Here is a 15,717-nt window from a genome sequence, read left to right on the forward strand (position 1 = left end):
GAATTAAGTTGACAAGCGGCTAACGACATACTGTAGCAAGTACACTCAACTTTTTGGTGACAATTATTCGGCGCATCAGATAGAGAATTAATGACATCCCATCAGTGCAATCATTCAAGAAAAAAGCTTTTCAACCTGAAGCTCTATAAATACCGAAGGCCACCTTCGTTAAAAGGGTTTTGTTTGGAGTTCGGAGAGTTCGGTTTCGATACTCAAAATTTATAGTTCTTCTTTACCATAGATAGTCGTAGTTCGTAATTTTAGATATTTAGAAGGCGGAGGCGAGTGAAGGGAGAATATGCCGAGAGATCGTCCTGGTAAACTCGGAAGAGTGCCGAGAAGCGTTGAAAACTGAGAGAGGGCCAACTTTTGTGGAAACAATAAAAACTTTCGGGCAGAATAGAGATAACTCAGTGTAAAAGCCTTAGGAAGCAAGATATTGCTACCAGGCTCTCTATCCTTATTTTCTATTGTCATTTTGTATTATGAACTTATTGATAAAATGGAAATTGCATCTTTATATCCGTCCACTCTCTTTACATTACGCACGAGTAGCTAAAATCGTCGAATGGGTTAAGAAACAATTAGCTAGCATAACTTGGGATCTTCACTTTATGCGATCATCTTATATTATGTATGCATCATTCGTCCTTTAGAGATACCCGGAGGGTAGTCTAAGGATATAATCTAGTCTTGGAAAAGTCAGATTAGAATCTAGGCTCGGAAGATTCAGATTAGAAATGCATAACCGAGAGATAAAAGCTTAGGAATAAGTTCTGTTTGCTATTAATGCATCACATGCACTCTAGAGATAGGATATGATTATATGAGGCCACCTTGTACTTGTGTGCTTCATTCATCATCGCATAGGCAAGAAGTAGAGACTTAGGAATAAGCTCTATAGACATCATCGCATACATCGCATGCGTCCTAAAACTAGGAGCTATCGCATTTGCATTGGAAAATGAATTTCTGTCGCATATGTATAGCATGATCGCATAGCTTGAATGCAATCTTAGGAAACGCTAGCTAAAGACCTTCTCAACCCGTTCCTCCGCATACTCATTGTATCTGTCGCATTATTAGCTCTTTTCTTAATTCTGCCGCATAAACTTTATACTTTAAACAACATACAAACTAACACATTGAATTATTTGTTACCGCAAAGTAATTGAAAATTACCATCGCATACTGTTTCCTTAGTTCCTGTGTTCGACCATAGGCTTACCAGGCAACTCAGTAGCATTTATACTTGGATCTTGCTGAGAAAACTTGCATGTACAATGCATATTCCACCATCGCATTCTACACCATTATTTCATCACATTAACAACACGCATCATGGTATTTATAGGCTAAAGAAAATGATCCTTCTCATCTCTTAAGTCTTCCAATGCATGACACCTCCTACTCTTGAAGTGTTTGCACCATGCTTTACCACCATCTACTTCCATGCCATTCACCTACTCTCATGCCACACACCTGCTTGAGTTATCTTCCTCATGCATAAGACTTCCTTTGCGTGAAACTTTATTCGTCCAGCTCTTACTAACCCAAGTTCAACCACCTCTCGATATAGCCATTTGTCCGAGTGAGCTCATCAGCCTCGCATAACGCAAGCCTCAACACCGCTCCATTGTTTAGTCCATCGTTCAACTTTTGCATTTCATCGCTTAGCTCCATTGTCTACTAAACATCTCACCGTCTCTTGTTGTAATCGTTTAGTGCTTGCGTCCATCACATAGCACCAATGCCCCATCATGTAGCTTAATCGTTTAGTAAACATCTTGCTCTCAACGATTTCGCACATAGCCTATAGCATAGCTGTTGCACCTATCGTGTAGTCCATCACTTAACGCTCGCGCATCGTCTAGCGTCTACGCTCAACGCTTAATGCTATCGTTTAGTGCTATCATATAGCGCTATCGTTTAGCTTTTACGCTTATCGTCTAGCATCTACACTGATCGTATAGTGCTTAACGCCTATCGTATAACCCGATCGTGTAGCGCATCTCTTCACATTGCTTAATGCCGTGTGTAGTTACGCGATTGCCTAGTGCATCTCTCAGCGCCGCCCCAAAATTATACGATCGTCTTTGTAGTGCCTTGCACTCAAGATTCTCTTGCTCTCTCCACTTTCGCTCACACCATCTCAACGCATGAGCAACTTAGGCAATGCCTCTAGCCAATACCTAGGCCAATCATGCATCTAGCCTCACAAGCGTATGGCTGCCTTTGACTTAAACTCTTTTCAGCCTCATCTTTTGCATCAAGGTTTCCTAACACCCAAGCATGGCTTCTTTTGACTTTATACTTAGCCAAATTTCACTAATTAAGGCTTATCTCAAGGCTACTCAAAGAGAATCTATTTAACATTTAGAATTTCCTTCTCTTTGACATAGGATTTAACTTACACTTAGTTAATCCCCTCAACTGATTAAGTAGGGAAATTGAAAATTCGGGTTTCACAATCTTAACTAAACAACAAGGTTTAATTTGACAAAAAATAAATGGACCTGGCTCGACCAGGTCTCAACCTCAACTAAACAGCAAGGTTTAATTTGACAAAAAATAAACATACCTAGCTTGATTAGGCTTCAACCATAGCTAATTAGCAAGTCGATTCGATTTAACCAATAGTAGAATAAACAGACCTCACTCGACCAGTCTTCGACCCCAGCTAAATAGCAAGCTGGTTCAATTTAACCAATATTAAAGAAAATAGACATGGCCTAACAAGGCTTTAACCTCAACTGAAAAGCAAGGTTTAATTTGACAAAAAATAAAATAAATGAACCTGAATCGCCCAGGCTTCAACCTCAGCTAATTAACAAGTCGATTCGATTTAACCAAAAACAAATGGACCTAACTTCGTCAGGCTTTGACCTCAACTGAAAAGCAAGGTTCGATTTAACAAAAAGAAAAAAAGATCTAACTTCGTTAGGCTTCGACCTCAACTGAAAAAACAAGGTTCAATTTAACCAAAAACATAGACAAACGAATCCGACCTTGTCGGGCTTCGACCTCAAAAAACAAGGTTCGATTTATTAAAAGCTTAAGTCATTGAAAACACACTAGATCAATGCCATTTTTTTTTTAGTGAACTTTGAAAACTCTCGCTTATGGTAATTGTCTATATGCATGAAATAAGAAAACTAAATCACTCATAAAAAGTACTCAAGGTTGAGCAAAAGTTCAAGTTTAAGTTAAAACATTTATGCAAGTGCAAGCTTTGCAAGGTCCTATTGATGTGATGAATTTACGCTTAGGTAAATTATACATGTGAGTTAGACGAATGCAATTGCCCTAATGTTACATATGAAACATGATAGGAAGAGGCTTTCTTATGTAAACACATGCCTAATTAGACCTAAGAACGGATTATGCAAATAACAATGTATGATAACACATGTCTTGGTTATTTTTCTTTTAGCCAACAAAGTCAGCATTTGACATGCGATGCAATGATGTACATATATGAGTCTTCTAGATACAACATAATCAAATCGAGACATTTTATTGACATGTTCAATTGACTTAAGTGATTATGCGCTAGTAATGCATGGAAACATATGCTCTGATTCTTTTAGGTTGGCCAATGATTTTAACTTTTGAGACGTGATGTAATAATGTATATTTATAAATCTCATGGATGCAACAAGAATAAACTTCTTAACTAGCATGCTCAATTGAATTTAAGGAGTAATAATGCTACTGATGCATAAAAACAAGTGATCAATGATTTCGACACTTGATACATGATGCAAGAACGCATAAAGATGCAACATGTATGCATGACATGCATGGAACCTTTGCACCAATTAATGAAGTTATGAAAATGAACTTTTAGAAATACTGATGCAATCAATGGCGTATGATCTAATGTAATTCATCAATTGTGAAATCATTTCATTTTTTTATTTAATGCATTTATCTATTTTTTAAGTGATCACTTTTGTCTGTTCTTAAATCGTTCTCATTAGCAAATATTTAACATAGAGTTGAACAAGCAAAGTAATGTCGTTATTGGAGAAAACGTCTATTTTTCTTATCTTTCTTATCTTCTTTTTTTCTCTTTTTTTTTTCTTTTTTTTTTCCATATAATTTTTTTTTTATTTTTTACTTGGAAAGGAACACATGAATCATGAACACTCAACCATATTGGGTATGGAAGGCTTTTTGAAAGTATCTCATGTGCCAGTTTTAAAGAACTACCAAAGGTAATTTGTAGTATTGAATCTTATTTGATTAAACTGCTTCATAACATTAACCATGTAATGAATTAGAAGACTGAGTAAGAAAATGGATTTGGCTAAGAATCAAGTGTTGGATAAGCCAATAAAGGTATAACGAAAACTCTCTTTCCAAAAAGAAAAGGAAGATGAATGTCTAGATAGAAAATCTCTTGAACAATTAGAGATTGATTGTAATTTTTGACTTTTAAATAAGATATCAACATATAATGAATAAATAGATGAATGAAAACGATCTATTTTCTTTGAACAAAAATTATGAGAAGTAGAAGTAGCTCTTAAAAATTCATCTCATACATCTCATCCTTTCTTTGAGTCTGCTCAAGGTCTTTGATGAAATAACCTCTTACAAACTTTATTTCCTCAATACATTATTCAATGCAAATGTGGCTTGACTTTTCCTTGAATGTGAGAAAGATTCCTTGTTAGAGAAATGTAGTCCTCTCAACTATAACTTAGTCTTCATACTTTTGTTTAGCAGTGAACGTCTGGCCCCAATTTAGCGACAATAGCTTGCTAGTAAAACAATGAAAGTTTTGCCCTAGTAAAGCAGTGAAGGTTTTACCCCAATGTAACAGTGAAAGCTTTGATGGCTTTGCCTTAGTTTGATGATGATGACTTGGCTAGCTCCAGCTTAATGATTTGCAATGAAGACTTTGAAGAGAAACTTTTCCCATACATCGACTGTCCCAATCTTGCAATTGAGGACTTCGTGATCTTCTCATACTTTATTATTATTTTATTTTCCTTTTTTTTATTCTTTGTTTTGCCCTTTTTTTTTTTTTTTTTTTTTACTTTATGGTCAATATACTTTGATATGATTTAGCAAGATGGCACAGGAAGATGTTGATCTCATACAATTTATTTTTTCGTGTCACTTCTTTGTTGATGCTCCTTGGTGTCATGTAGAGATTGTTCTTTAAGTAAAACTCTTTGAATAAAATTGAGACTTTAAGACTCCTTCTCAAATCACTAACTCCATAGTTCTCAAAACTCTTATCTTCAGTCTTGGAATCACTTCCAATTTAAGGAAAGAGAGAAAGACAAGGATAGAAATGAAGAAAATAATTTAGAATGAATTAAACGAAGTCAAAGATGAACAAATGTGAAAGATTATATGTCTTAGTTATGAAGCAGTACATCTTAAGAGTCAAATGCTATTACATTACCCTTGAAGCCCTCTTGGTTTGGGTGGATAATTTTAAAATTTGGCATACAACTTATTGTGATAGACTAGCAAAAAGTTTCAATGGAGATTTACCACACAACTGCATGTGTTATGGGTTATAGACTTTATAGAGGGTCGATAAAAATAACGGTTTATCATAACTTCAAATTTAGTCATTGGTTAGGCATAAGGTTTTATAATGAGTAATTTAGATTTTCGTTTTAAGGGAGCGTTTTCCCCAATGTAATAATTAAAACCTTGTTTGGTGGTATGGTAATATAAGGCTCAACACATGAGAATTAGGAAAGGTAAGATAAAATTGTCTTTAACTTGAAATTTGGCTCAACAATGAAAAAATATTTCAAAAGAGGGATAAAATGGTTGAAACTTGAATGTTTTCCTTCATTCTCAACAAGAGTAGTGAAAACATCTTTTCTTTTTCTTTCTTTTTTCTCTTTTTTTTTTTTTTTTACACATTTTCTCCAAATGACAACAGACCATGACCACTCAAAATTCTTACTAAGGTTTAAGCTAATGAGAATGATTAGAATAAATTCAAAAGTTTCACTTTAAAAAATATTTGAAATACGAAAGAAGTATTTTCATTTTACTTCCAAAGAAAAAACCTTTTTTAAAGAAATCATTTTTTTTAAAGCAAGTATCATGACATGAGTGACGCTTGAGTGCAAGTGCAAAATAAAACCTATTGACCTTTTTTAGAAAAAGAAAATGACTTATCTTCACATATTCACATTCTTTCAAGTATTTAGCTAAGTCATGGTTTGATGTTACTTATTATTTACTCAAGTCAAAGAAATCAACTTTATTAATAACAAAAAAAAAAAAAAAAAAAAAGGAACAAGAGATCAACGTGGCTTGTTCCATCTCATTATCTCTAAATTTTGAATTCTTAAGTATTGAGGACAAGAAAAGAGCTATCCACGTTAGCAACACAGATGGCACAACTAGTCTACCTGGAAGGACAATCAACAAGTGATGTGGCCTTATCCCAGCCAATCGATTCTGTTGAGGATCACCTATTATAGAGTGACACATGTATACTGCTATTATTTTATTCACTTACTATTTTTGCCCTTTGATTCTAGGGTTTGTATATTAAAAACGCTCGCAGCCTTATTTGGTCTGAATCTGTGAAATAATCAATATTGGAAGATAGCCGTTTGAGTAGTCCTATCAGCCTCCTCTGTATCTTACCCTTTCTGTGCTTCTTTCTTCTTTTTACGTTTTTCTAAACCTTATCTTTAAGATTTGCTCTTGTTGACTAATCTTTTCTAGCTCCACACTTTAAATCTTTGTGATCTTCTCCTGAATCTGATTAATGATACGTCAATTCCTTTTTGTTATACTTTCCCAGGATTTCGTCTTTTATCTTATAAAAATAGTGAACATGTGGTTGTTGAGCTATTTTCTTTAAAAGGAAAAGACAAGGAAAATGTGCATGTTCTTTTTAAAAATGAAAATGGAAACATGTTAATGATGTGATGATGAATGCAATAATCCTGAATTTTTCTAATGCATGTATGGTGGTATAATTGATATTTTTTTAATGCAAAATGAGATGATGTTATATACAAGAAATTAACTTTCTCAATTTTTTTTCAATCAATGGTGGATCATGCATGTCGATGTAATGTCCGACCTTAAATGTAACATGAGTGAGACTTTTTTATACAAGAGTTAGAATTCATTTATAGTCACATATGAAACGAACATAGATACAAATGCATGACCCTTTTATTTTAGATATGATCTCCTTAAGCCTCTCACAAATGCATGACCCTTGTGTCTACATGAACGATATTAACAACATCTTATCCTAAAATATCAAAGATGCTCAAAGACGTTTTGAGTGATTTGGTGACTTTTATAAATGTCAAAACTAATTTGAGGATAAATCCTAATTTTAGAAAAACCAATGGTTTCAAATTAGTTCAATGTTATATAATAACAAATAAATTAACTTGAATGAGGATCTCACACATGCACAATGTTCCCTCCAAAACACTATAATACCCCTAAAGATGTTATGTGTATCTTGATATAAGTGAGAAACTCGATATCAAATTTAGAAAAATGCAACCACAACGATTTTTTTTTTTTTTTTAACAAAATTGAAAATCTTCATAAAAACTCTTCTTTTTTTAAAAAAAAAAAAAAAAAAAAACTCTTTTTGTTTGTTTTGCCTTTTCTTTTGAACTTCTTTTTCTAAATATCTTCCAAATTTAAAAGCCTTTTGTGACTTGTTTTTTTATTTTTAAAATATTTTTTAGAAGTTTTTTTAAAAGACCATACAAAATCCTTTTTAGAACGAAATTTTCACGATTTTTTTTTGTTTTTATTCTTTTTCTGTGGAAAAAAAAAGAAAACTCATTTTTCTTTCTTTTGCTTTTTTTAACCATAGAAAAATCTTCTTTTTCTAAAGACTTCCATCTTGAGAAAAAAAAATCGATTTTTAAAACTTGATAAGAAATATTTTTCTTAAAATTTTTTATTTTTTGAGACTATTTTTTTTAAAGACATCTTTTCATGACCTTTTTCTTTAAAAGAAAAACGGTTCTTTTTGTTTTTGTTTTTATTCGTTCTTGTTTGTTCTTTTTTCTTTTATTTGATCATAGAAAAGATTCTCTTTCAAGAAAAAATAATCAACTTAGAATCATTTAAAGAACTTTTTAAAGAAAATTTTTGGATTTTCTTTAAGACTCTTTTTTTTTTTTTTTTTTTTAAAAAAAAGAAAATATCTTTTTTAGGTAAAGAAGTATATATATATTTTACCATAGAAAATTTTCATTTTCTAAAGATCCTCCTAACAAAAAATCTAATTAAGACCTCCTATGATTTTTTTTTTCTATTTTTTCCAAAAATATTTTAAAAAAATCATTCTTTTCTATAGACTTTATTTTTGAAAAAAGGAAAGACTTTTTATGTGAAAACTTGCTTATGCTTTTTTTTGCTTTTGTTTGTATAAAACATTTTTTTTAGAAAAAATATATATTTTTTAAAAGCCATTGAATTTTCTTTTTCAAAAAAAAAAAAAAAATCCAAATTCAAAATCCTTGTGAAAACTTTTTTTTTTAAAAAAAGAATTTTATAAGACCTTTTTTGAGGAAAAACTCTTTCAATCCTTTTTGTTTTTGTTTTGTTTTATTTTTTAAAAAACTATTGAAAACTCTTCTTTTTATATGAGAACAATTTTTTTTATATTTTTAATTTTATTGACTTTTAAAGGATTTTTTCCCGAAGATACCTCATTTTTTAGAGAAAAACTTTTAAACTATAGAAAATTATTTTCCTAGAGGCTCCCATCATGAAAAAAAATCTAATTTTAAAACTATGGTTTTTTTTACTTTCTCCGAAAAAACCTCATTCTTGTTTCTTAAAAAAGAAACTTCTTTTTCCTTTTGAAAACCATGAAAGTCTTTTAATTTTCTAAAGACGTAAAGAAAAACCAATTTTAAAACTTTTTATGAAAATTTCCAAATTTTTCATTTTTATTTTTTAATTATATTTTTAGAAAGACAATTGAAAAATATCTTTTCCTAAAAGACTTTGAAGAAATAAATCCAATTAATAACCTCCTAAATTTTGCTATTTTTTAAAGACTTTCTTAATGACTTCTATCTTCTTTAATTATCGGTATGAACAAACCTACATTTTCTAAAATGCAACTTTGATAAGCGTTAGTTTGCTTCAAAATACATGACAATGTAAGTTTAAGTTCTAACATTCCAGCGAAAAACGTTCCGTAAGCCTTACAACTGTTTTCACAGCATAGTTGACATGGATGGAGATTTTGAACTAGGTTCCACGTAGGTCATATTATCTAATCCTAATGGTATAACCCAGGTAGGAGACTCGTGAATGTGCCTATGAGAAAACAATAAATAAACTATCACAAAATTATTTACAATTAAAGAAAATAGAAACAGTTAAATGAAAAACAAAATAGACTAAAAAAAATGCATGAATAACATAAATAAAACATAACATTACAAGAATTTTGGGCTTTAATGTCAGTTGAAAAAAGTGAAATTAGATGTATAATGTTGGTTTTAAACAAAAAAAAAAAAAAGAAAAAGGATCTTTGATGTCGGTTTTAAACCGACATTAAAGGTCTAATTTATTTTTTTTTCTTACTTTATTAAAAAATCCCTTTCATTTTTCAACTCCTGCGTCTATCTCTCCTAACCAAACCCTTTCATTTCTCTCTTACCCAAACCCTATCTCTACTTGGCCGTGCGAATCAGGGTGTCTGTCGTTCGTCTGTGGTTGTCCGTCGTTCGTCCGTTAGTCTCCATCACGTTTGGGTCTCTCCTGGTCGTGGGTCTCTCTATGGTGGAGCTTGGTTCTCGCACATCCCAAATGCGAACGGTGCAATCGCCAGAGGTGGAAGCAAAGGCAACGTCGTGACGAGGGTTCCAGACGGAGGAATAGACGTAATAGGCATGCTCTTTAAATGTTCTGACACTGGTGGGGTGGTTTAGGGCCCAGAGCTTGGTGGTATCGTCCCAGGAGGAAGTAAAAAATAAGTTGAATGAACGGGGTTGTAGTCAGTAAAGTGAACCTCGCGAATATGTTCGTGGAAGGAACAAATGGGATTAGATGTGGGGGGAAGAGCGAGGTTGTAAAGCTTGACAGAGCCATCGGCGATGGCGGCAACGAGAAGGGAGTCGTGAGATTCGGACCAAGAGACGTCATAGACTCCATCAGCAGTGTCGAAGGAAATGTGCTCGGATATGAGACCGGCGGGATTGAGATCGAGGACATGAAGGCGACCATTGCCAAGGATTCCGAAATTTTGCATGGTGGCAACAACGATGCGGGATTCGTAGAAGGGGCTAAACTTGATGGAGTAGCCATTGAAGGGAGCCTTAAAGACGGGCATGATTGAGGAGTGAGGAGCACCTCTCTGTCTCTCTCTCTTTGAAGTCTGATCTCACCTCTCGGTTAGTTCGAAGCTACGCATCTCTTTTTTAATCCCTTTATCCAACTACAAATTGCCCATTCTGTGATCAAGTCAATGTCGTGGTTCTTCTTTTCAGTAACATGGTGAGTTTGTTTGTAGCTTGTTTCTGGTTTGATTTTTTTGCTCAATCTCTTGGCTTTAAACATGGGGTTATTTCAATATTATGGCTCCAGAACTCTTTAAATTAAATTTTTAACTTTAGAAAAGAGAATCTTTTACTACTGTGTAATGCTAGTAAATGAGTTGATGTATGGTTGTGGTGGTGGTAATTAATAAAGAGCCCTATGTGAATTGTGAAATGCATTATATTCCTCAGCTTTTAGATTTTGGTGAGATATTTTTTTTTAATTATGATTATTATTAGGTTAAGTAAAATATATAGAAAGCATATGTGGATCAAAATAATGAAAGCAAAGAAGAAAATTGAATTGTTTATGGCATGCATAATAGTTTGGTAATGTTAGTGCATTTACTGTTATAATTTGTTGTTTGTTTTTAATTTCTTTTTATACATACTCTCAAAATTGTACACAAATTCAATTCATTTTCCAAATTAATCAAAAAAGTTATGGTAATTCCCTTTGTCTTTGTCAATGGCTAATGTTCCTCCTCCTTCCTTTTGTACATTTCATTGATTTATGAATCTATGAATTGTTGTGATTCTATTTTTTTTTAAGAAACAAAAACAAAAACAAGAATGATAGCATATGATTTTGCCATCTCATATATCTTTCTCTACTCTCCGTTTTTTCCCTTTTGTGTACTTTGGAGGATGGATGCTCGCGATTTTTAGTGGAGGGTTGAATTGAAGGATGGGATAGGAGGTTGTTTTTATAGGAGGGATTTTGATTGCTTGAATTGAAGTATCAGCTGTCAAAGTATTAGTTTGTTATCCGATCTGGTTCTGATACTGAGGTTTTCTGGAATGATGCTAGACATTTGAAGTCTGAGCCTGTTTACAAGCATCAAGTGAGTATCCTTTAGCCTGTCTTGAATATTGGACTTGTTTTTATATCTAAAGTTGCTACTCTCTCCTGTTTACAATCATCAAGTGAGTATCCTTATGCACATTCCCAATAAACACGGTTAGTTGAATATGAATTCTAATAACATTTTCACTTTCAATCCTTTGTCTTAAATCTTTTTTTTGTGTGTGTGTATTTTTTAGGTGTTTGGAACCGCTCGGAAGGTGTTTGTGTCTTAAACATTTTCACATTCCCAATCATTTTCACTTTTGGAGGCCTACTAGTGTCTTTGCTCTTCAAGTGAGGCCCTAAACGCTTCTGTTGTTCCTCCGGTTCAAGCATTTTGTTTCCAGAGAAGATTAATACTGTTAAAACTAAGAGAAAAATACATGGTAAGTTGACGATCTTGAACTTTTATCTCAGTTAATTAGCTGTATTGAGTAGGATTGATATAAGAAATCAGATGATCACGTGCAAATGGTATATGCTTAATTGTTATCATGTTAAGCTGAACTTTCCAAATCAATAATGGTAAATGGTTAATCCCTTGCAACTAATGAGAATTAGTATCGGAGTCATTGATCAATATGGGGACATTGATCTGAAATATTTTTGGGGCTTCAAAATCTGACAGCCTTGTATTCGTTTCTGAAATTAGTGATTTAAGTTGTTCGAACAATGTAATGTAATAGTTTTCTTCATTTAATATTCATTTTGGCATAGAAAGTGTTTTAGTACATCATCTGAGTTTAAGTTTATCTGGCTGTGAACAAGTTGTGGAACTTGGAAACGACATGTTTGGATCAGATGATGTGGATATGGAGAAAGAGACAATGGCAATACCAAAGAAACAAAACTATGTTTCTCAATCTGTAGTTGCTCTACGCTGTCGAGTTATGCCTCCTCCTTGCATGAAGAACCCGTACTTGAAAGATGCTTCAGATGTAGGCGTAGACCCATTTAGTAATCAAAGAACAAAATGTGCAGGTACAATTGACTTAGTTCTTAATGACATCAAAAGTAATAAAACATTTTTTTGAAATCGTTTCTTCTCTGTTTTATCCATTATTATATTTTCCTTTAATATCGTTTCTTGTAAGTTTGAGCATTAGATTCTTTTTATTATATCAATGAAAGGTCTTGTTTCCTTTAAAAAAAAATATTTTTTTGAAATCGTCTTTTGCAGTATGATAGATTTTTCTGGAAAATGAATTAGTTTTGTGTTTTTCAATTTTATGTAGGTTTTTTTCCTGCACCGACCACTTCGAAGACTTCCATCCCGAAGAGAAGGCCCAGAAGTTATCCTTCTTCAACTGATGGATGTTCAGCATTTTCTTTGGCACTCTCTTTGCCACCACCACTCTTGTTTACATACAAGAGAATGTAGGATGGAGCTTGGGATATGGCATTCCCACTGTAGGTCTTGCAATAGCCATTCTCATATTTGCTGCAGGCACACCCTTTTACAGGCACAAGCTCTCCACTGGAAGCCCTTTCATCAGGATGGCTTAAGGTCATTGTAGCTACTGCTTGGAATTGGAGGCAACCCTTTCCTTATGACCCTCGGCAACTCCATGAGCTTCAGCTTGAGGAGTACACTAAGCAAGGAACTTTCAGGATTGATTCCACTCCTTCCTAGTCATTCGTTGCAATTTCAAAACTTAATCAAGGTACTGATTACTAATGTCGTATTTTGTTTTCTCTTCATTTCTACTGACTATGCCTTTTGGCCTGGACTCATCCTCTAGTGAACCTTATGGTGGAATCTGGTCATTATATACTTACCCATGTTTGCATTTTTTCCCACTAATTTTACTTTCCACTAAAAATGTAAAAAGTTGTCATTGTCAAAAGGTCAAAACTTATGCCAACTAAAGTAAAAATGTATAAAGTTGCATCCTTACCTTCCAAAAGACAAAAGAAAGCTACATTTATTTTTTCCCTTTAGAAGTAACACTCGTCTATGACTCATGGGTACTATTTATTTCTCTTTGGACCATATTGGATTAGAATGTAACACCCGTTTATGACTCATGGGTACTATTTATTTGTAGTTTAGATTTGATTCAAGATGCTCGAGTTTGTAGGTCGTACTATGGTAGTTTGTGGGTTATTCATGCACTATGGTAGTCTTTGTGACAACTTTTGAGGTTTGAAGTATATTGTGAGCTAAATTTACTTATTGATGTATGTGTTCTTGCATATTCATTTTTTGGGAATTCTGATAGTTCTGTTGAGAACAAGTGGTTGTGAAATATTTTTGGGAGTGTGTTTCTTTGAACAGGTTCAAGGTAAATTTTTGGTTTTGTTGTGGTAGCATCGTTATGCTGCCGAAATTTTTTCATTGTCTTCGTATCTCATATCTAGGTAACCAAGCTTCTCTTCTTCAAGATCTTGAAAAAGAAGATTCTCTCATTTATTCAACTATTGAGTTTTCTTATTTTGCAGATGCAAAAGGAGTAAATATTTGGTATCGCAACCTCTTTATGCTTTTTCTTGGGGAACTTTAGATCTAACACATTCATTACAAGAATTTTGCCTTGAATGTACCATTTATGCACATTCCCAATAAACACGGTTAGTTAAATATGAATTCTTATCACATTTTCACTTTCAATTCTTTGTCTTAAATCTTTTTTGTTTGTGATCCTTTGAACAACAGTGGTCAGACAAAGATGCCTATAACCAGACACTGCTGAAACTAGGGGTTTGGTTCAAGAAGAATTATGAAGGGATCCATACTTACCAAGTGGAGAGAGACAGTAATCTCATAATGTTTGTATTACTTGTAATTTGTATTTTCAAGACTTGAATTATTGTACAGCCTTTTAAATTATAATTTTATAGCAGAATTTGTGGATTAAATGTAATAGATTTATAATCCATACATGTATAATATGTCATAGCCACAACGTTCAATGATGATGTGTCATGTTGTACTTTTTGACCAAAAAAAGGGATTCGGCAACGAAATTTAAAAAAAAAAGACAAATTCGGGCTTCAATGTCAGTTCATAATTAAAAAAAAAAAAAACAGAGGCTTTAATATCGGTTGGAAATTTCACCGAAGGTCTTTAATGTTGGTTGGAAATTTCACTGAAGGTCTTTAATGTCGGTTGCAATTGACATTGAAGACTGTGTTATTGAAACCTTTTAATGTCGGTTTAAAACAGACATTAAAGGCAATCGACATTAAAGTGCTTTAATAACATTATCTTTAATGTCGGTTTAAAACCGACATTAAAACCCAAATTTCTTCTAGTATAACGAATTTGACCCTCTATAGTCCCCAGTGGAGTCGCCAAACTGTCGCAACGTCATCACGACGTGAAGACGACATCCTCTCTTTCGAGGTGAAAGGTTTGGAGTCGTCACCAATCATTATGAGTGTAATTGGTCACCTATTTTTAAAGAAAAAAATGTGGTCTACTTAATTGAAGTTAGGTTTGGGGGTTGTTGAGCGCAGGGAAGGAATTAAGACCCTACAACACTCGTTTGAAAACATCTCATTTTGTTATCCAATTTATCATATAAAAAAATGTTTATTTTATTAAAAATTCAAAAACTGTTAATGAAATTAAATAAAATACAACTAATGAATAGTTCAAGGTAGAGGCGTTCCTTTACGGTCAACTTAACTAGCTCAGCCTAGACAGAACTTATTGTATATAGTTAATTTTATTTACAGTTCATTGTCAAATTTTGTATTATTTTTTAGATACAATTTAGAAGATGAACATTCCATTAACACATAAATGTCAAAATAAATGTAGATAATGTCTCACTAAATCTCATTCCAATTTTAAATAATAAAGTAAAGTTAACACTTTGTGAGTGGACAAACATCCATTAATTTATTATCATATCGATGTTGGAATTTCCCGATTAGAGAAACATTTACCTCAAGAATTAGAGATATTTGACAATCTCAACTCCGTCATAGGATTAACATGATAGTTAAAGAAATGTCTCAAGTAGATCAAATCACATTTTAGAGATAAAATATGAATTGATCCTTATGAGTGGTGTAAGCCCTTCAAAGGAAGATTGAAATTTATTTTGTAAACCAAAGTGAAAATCCAATTGGAGCTTCATTTAGAAAATTCAAATTTAAATGTAATTGAAATACATTTGAAAACTTTGAATTAAAACCAATTTAAACATCATTTATGAAAGATTCAAATTAAAGGTGAAATTGAGGTTGCTTTTAGAAATTCCAAATTGAAATGATTGAGAATCATTTAAATCAAATAGAATTTTATTAGAAAATTTGAGTTAAAAAAAATTTAAAATATTTAAAAATTAAAATTGAATGGAATTGAAATTCAATTGAAAAATGTGAATTAAA

The 15,717-nt window shown here is 32.8% G+C and overlaps 1 long non-coding RNA gene and 1 pseudogene across 1 annotated transcript; one reads left to right on the forward strand and one right to left on the reverse strand.

The window, feature by feature from the left end:
- Positions 1 to 9,665: 9,665 nt before the first annotated feature.
- Positions 9,666 to 10,324, reverse strand: LOC120090729 (annotated as a pseudogene).
- Positions 10,325 to 13,823: 3,499 nt separating this feature from the next.
- LOC120090082 lies at positions 13,824 to 14,240 on the forward strand. Its single transcript, XR_005485415.1, has 2 exons — positions 13,824 to 13,947; positions 14,033 to 14,240. It is a non-coding gene; the product is annotated as an uncharacterized LOC120090082 (long non-coding RNA).
- Positions 14,241 to 15,717: the final 1,477 nt, after the last annotated feature.

The sequence above is a fragment of the Benincasa hispida genome, chromosome 11 (assembly GCF_009727055.1).
Source record: "Benincasa hispida cultivar B227 chromosome 11, ASM972705v1, whole genome shotgun sequence".
Classification (NCBI taxonomy): domain Eukaryota; kingdom Viridiplantae; phylum Streptophyta; class Magnoliopsida; order Cucurbitales; family Cucurbitaceae; genus Benincasa; species Benincasa hispida.